Source organism: Girardinichthys multiradiatus, chromosome 8, assembly GCF_021462225.1.
Source record: "Girardinichthys multiradiatus isolate DD_20200921_A chromosome 8, DD_fGirMul_XY1, whole genome shotgun sequence".
In the NCBI taxonomy this organism is placed as follows: Eukaryota; Metazoa; Chordata; class Actinopteri; order Cyprinodontiformes; family Goodeidae; genus Girardinichthys; species Girardinichthys multiradiatus.
In genome coordinates this window covers 7,581,296-7,587,295 of record NC_061801.1, presented here as the reverse complement: position 1 = coordinate 7,587,295, position 6,000 = coordinate 7,581,296, and positions in this window count along the sequence as shown.

The following is a 6,000-nucleotide window of genomic DNA, read 5'->3' as shown; positions in this document are numbered from 1 at the left end:
AAGTGTACCGTGCATTTGTATTGCCCCTGAGTCAATACTTTGCAGAACCACCTGTTTCTGCATTTATAGCTGCGGTACGCTTTTACCAGCTTTCCACATCTAGAAACTGACATTTTGCCCAATGTTTCATTGCACAATAGCTCTAATTGGATAGAGAGTGTCCATGAATGTCAATTTTCAGGTCCTGCCAAGATTCTCAATTGATTTAGGTCTGGACTGTGACTGGGCCATTCGAATACATAAATATACTTTGATCTAAACCACTTCATTATAGTGCTGATTGTTTATTAAGGGTCCTGCTTGAAAGTGAATCTTCCAGCAGGAAACCAACCCTTAATGTAGGACAAAAACAGTATCAAGACTTTTGAAGGCTGTTTTTCTTCCAGGATTGCCATACATTAAGACTCATCCATCTTCCGTTCAACTCTGAACAGCTTTCGTGCTCCTGCTGAAGAAAAGCATCAGTACAGCACGATTCTGCTCCATATAGCTCCATGTGTGTAGGGCAAAGTTACCTTTTGTTACCCTTTTGACCACAGCACCTTCTTTCTCATCTTTACTGTGCTTACATGGTTTAGTGGCAAACTACATACAGGACTTCCTTTGGCTTTCAGCAATAATCTTCTTCTCATCCTGCCCCTGTCTTGTCCACCGATTCTTCCATCGGATCTGTAGATCTCTGTAACTCCTCCCGAGTTACCATTGGCTTCTTAGCTGCTTCTCTGATAAATACTCTCCTTGCCTGGCCAGTCACTTTTAGATGGGCAGCTAGGTTTTGGAGGTTTACAGTGTTGCCATACTCTCACTATATTCAGATGTTGAGAGATGTTCAAACCGTTCTTTAATCTTCTCCACAGCCTTCTCCCTGACCAATCTGCTGTGATCCTTGGTCTTCATGATGCTGTTTGTTCACTAATGTTCTCTAACAAACCTGTGAGGCCTTCACAGAACAACTGCATTTATACTGAGATAAATTTCCACATAGACTCTATTATCTAATCAGGTGACTTCTGAAGACAGTTATGCTGGAGTGTAACTTTGTATTGTTGGTTAAACACATAAAATTAAATAAATACATTTTAATTTGAGTTTGCGAAAGTTTCATGTTCTATGAACACCTTTACAAGCTACAGTATGAAACACGATCATGGCATGGGTGAAAGCAGTGAGACTAATTAGCATTAAACAGGGGGACCTAATGAAGCTGATTATGGAGGCAGTGGCTGAGAGTGGATACAAAACCTGATAGGAACTGAAAAGAGAAACAACGATAACGGAACCAAAAGATAAATCTAAAACTAACAGAACTAAAATGCACCATAACCAGAACAAGTAAGTATCTGGAAAACATAAACGATCATGATTAGAGGCAATATTCCAAAACGTCATGACATTTCTGCTGTACTGGTGTCAGAACTAACAGGACTTCTGATGAATTTGTAATATCAATTTCTAAGATTTTGTAATTTGACAATTTTAGAAGACATTTATTTGATTTTAGTCTTTTATTTTTATGATAAAAGAATGTCATGTCAAAGTAAATTTACTTCAGTGTCATTACATTTATAGCTTGGCTGTGGAACACTGTTTTCATTATTATTATAAATATATTATTTGATATTAATTTTTCGTATATTTTATTTAATAATATTTCGGTCTGTTAAGTGTTGTCCGGTGAATACCAGCCCAATATGGTGGTGGTATTTGGACAATAATAAAAGGGGTGAGCCAAGTTCTGACATTACTGAAGAGCAAAAGTCACACACAGGGAATAAATTCACACAATTTCTTAAAATACAAGAATTTATTAATAAAAGTCAACTCAAAGTCAAACATATTTCAATCAACAAACTCTTTACTACACTAGAACAATCCCATTAAAACTACCAAGCAAAGTGAAAGAATAAAGAAGACCAACTATATACAATATGAACACATGAATCAAAGATGGTTAAAAACCAGGGCCAATAAAGTGATGCAACATTACCATTCAATTTATTTATGTTTGAGAACCAAAGATTATCTTGAGGGATCTGGAAATGAAGTCAAGTTAGTCTTGGAACTAACATTGGTATACCTTCAAACAACCATTCACAATGGAAGATCAGATAAAACATTATTTTAATAAAACATTTTAAAGAATGATTTGCTGAAAAAAACAACCTTCTGGATGACTAATTCTCAATGGTGTTTAATTAGCTGCCTCTATTTAGTAAAATAATATCTAAGGAAATATTATTAAGGAAATATTTAAATTTCCTTAAATATTATTTTGAATAAGAACTAAAAATTTCCTGGATAAATTATTCTTAACTTTTGCTTAATTAGCTATCACATTTAGTGAAAAAATATTTGGGGAATTATTGTTTTTTTACATTGGAAGTGTGAAGCGGCTGGGATGAGGATCAGCTCCTCCAAGTCCGAGGCCATGGTACTCGACCGGAAAATGGTGGCTTGTCCTCTTCAGGTTGGAGGGGAGTTCCTGCCTCAAGTGGAGGAGTTTAAGTATCTCGGGGTCTTGTTCACGAGTGAGGGAAGAATGGAGCGGGAGATCGACAGATGGATCGGTGCGGCTGCCACAGTAATGGGGGCGCTGTGTCAGTCCGTTGTGGTGAAGAGAGAGCTGAGCCGAAAAGCAAAGCTCTCAATTTACTGGTCGGTCTACGTTCCTACCCTCACCTATGGCCATGAACTTTGGGTCATGACCGAAAGAACGAGATCACGGATACAAGCGGCTGAAATGAGCTTCCTCCGTAGGGTGGCCGGGCACTCCCTTAGAGATAGGGTGAGGAGCTCGGCCATCCGGGAGGGGCTCGGAGTAGAGCTGCTGCTCCTCCACATCGAGAGGAGCCAGTTGAGGTGGCTCGGGCATCTATACCGGATGCCTCCTGGACGCCTTCCTCGGGAGGTGTTCCAGGCACGTCCCACCAGGAGGAGGCCCAGGGGACGGCCCAGGACACGCTGGAAGGACTATGTCTCTCGGCTGGCCTGGGAACACCTTGGGCTCCCCCCGGAGGAACTGGAGGAGGTGTCTGGAGAGAGGGATGTCTGGGCGTCTCTGCTGAGTCTGCTGCCCCCGCGACCCGGTCCTGGATAAGCGGAAGACGACGAACGAACGAACGAACGAACGGACTAACATCCTTTCTGGATAAAAAATTCTTAATAGATTCATAAGATGGCAGCGAGTCACGTGTTACCCCTGCCTTGACCAGCGCTCCCCGTTAGCGGTTTCAGTGGTTTCAGCAGTTAGTTTCATTCTAAACTAATCTTCTCTGCCCAAACACTACCTCTTACGTGAACCGCTCTGAAGAAAAGATGTCCTGGGCGACCAGTTGAGGGAAGCAAAACTGTCCCAATAATCCACGCAAGGAAGGCGTGCGATGCTGGGGTGCCATTGTCCTCTGTCAGGCTGGGCAAAACTGCTTCAATTAGACCTGCTGTGGGGAGTACTCTGAGACACAGGACGTTTCTGTAGGCCTCAGAAAAGAAATCAACCTTGTCTTAATTACCCCTTTTTTAATGAATGAATGCAAGGTACTCAAACAGCAAATCATTACTTAACTTTGTGGATATGGTCGGTGTGATCATAGTAGCCTTTGGGTCCAAGTTGAAGCATTATGTCAGCCTCTGTCCGGTTCCCATCATAGACCTGCGTGGAATGAAAACGCCATGTTGGAACATGTGATTTTGTTCAAACAATGACGTTGTGGGGAGTTAGCTATGACTCCTCCTCCTCCTGGACTGGTTTAGGCGTAAGTTAGTGTGACACTGAAAGGTGTAGAAAAATTCGTGCTGGCCTTTAATGTTGTTACACATGGCTAGGATCCCAAGAAACACACATGTGCTAAAGGGCATATAAATGTTCTGATTGAGTGCCTTTACACACACACACACACACACACACACACACACACACACACACACACACACACGGACACGGACACTATCTAGCTGATGCACTACAACATCTGTTTGTGCTTTCAGGCTGAATAAGAGTTTCAAAACAAACAATTCTTCTGATGCATGTCACCACTTTGTAAAAATAGAAACTTCTGCTTTCACCCTCTTTACAACTGTGTGTGTGTGTGTATGTGTGTGTTTGTGTCAGTTGTGTTGGTGTGTGTGAGAGTTTTCAGAAGAAAACACACTTACACAATAAGAATAGCATCACCACCCTGTATTTTGAATCAGTCACATATAAAGTACTGTAGCTGTGTTGATAACAGCACTATTAAAATGTTTCTCTTAGAACGGATTGTTTGCAGAAACTTCATACATGGCTGGCTTTGAAGCTTGTATGTTAAGTGGGCATTGTTACAAAATTTAAAAAAATCTATACATGAAAATATTTGCATGTGAATAAATGAGAATGCCTAATCCTGCACAATTTTCCTCTATGCATGTAACTGAACGTATGTGGACATGCAAACTAGCTCCATGATGCGGATCCTTCATAGAACTCTAAACAAACAAGAGCATGCCATAGCTCCTGTCATTTATTGTCCATTCAGCAAAGTCTAAAACCTTCAGCAGAGAAAAAGAGGAACTTTACACAGTGTGGAACTGATGTCCTGATCACAGAGGTGAAATTTGCAAAGAATATTTTATTTAATTGTTTGGACCCAGTAGCAAGCAGAAAATGAAGTAGGAAGCTGGTATCTGATGCACTTGACTCACAAAAGTGTACAGTGGCTGAAAAAAAGAGGCACAGCAACTAAAAAAAGCAGCATGACACTAGAAATTTGGGAGCGGTTGATTTGCATCAACTTAATGTGGTCCCTGAACACAGCCTACTGCTTGCATTGCCCTTTAGCTGTGCAGTCCTGATACCTCATAAAGAGAAAAGTGTAATATGTAGGAAACATACAGTGTCTTGAGTTGGTTTTGTAATGTGCTTGTGGATAAATAGCATAAGCATCAAGTATGGTGAAACTATGAACTGGCCGCCAGATGGTTTTTGACCTTTGTGATGTTAAATCTAATCCTCTTAAATTCTAAAAGTAAATTTGCATCTGCTTACAGGATTTGAATTCTGTGTAGAAACAGAGCATTAACTGGAAAAGCTAGTTTTGGAAAATAGTTTTGTTAACTGACACTGAGACAAGGATTCATTAAACTGTTATTAAACGTTGACATCAAGTTTATTTTTATAACCAATGTTTGCATTCTGAAAGTTAGATTTATTGTCATGCTTATGTAGCATTGCTATGTTATACAGGTGCTGATCATAAAATTAGAATATCAAGAAAAAATTTATTTATTTGAGTAATTCCATTCAAAAAGTGAAACTTGTATATTACATTCAAACGTTAATTCATTTAATTTTGATGATTATAATGAATTGTTGGGTCTGGTGTATTGCATCTTCCTCTTCACAATACCCCATAGATTTTCTATGGGGTTATGGTCAGGCAAGTTTGTTGGCCAATTAAGAACAGGGATACCATGGTCCTTAAACCAGATACTGGTAGCTTTGGCACTGTGTGCAGGTACCAGGTCTTGTTGGAAAAGGAAATCTGCATCTCCATAAAGTTGGTCAGCAGCAGAAAGCACAAAGTGCTCTCAATCTTCCTGGTATATGGCTGTGTTGACCTTGGACCTCGGAAAACACAGTGGACCAACACCAGCAGATGACATGGCACCCCAAACCGTCACTGACCGTGGAAACATTACACTGGACCTCAATCAACATGGATTCTGTGCCTCTCCTCTTTTCCTCCAGACTCTGGGACCTTGATTTCCAAAGGAAATGCAACATTTATGTTCATCAGAGAACACATCTTTGAACCACTCAGCAGCAGCCCAGTCCTTTTTGTCTTTAGCCCAGGCAAGATGCTTTCGAAGCTGTCTCTTGTTCAAGAGTGGCTTGACACAAGGAATGCAACAGCTAAAACCCATGTCTTGCATTCGTCTGTGCGTGGTGGTTCTGGAAGCACTGACTCTAGCTGCAGTCCACTCTTTGTGAATCTCCCCCACATTTTTGAATGGGTTTTGTTTCAC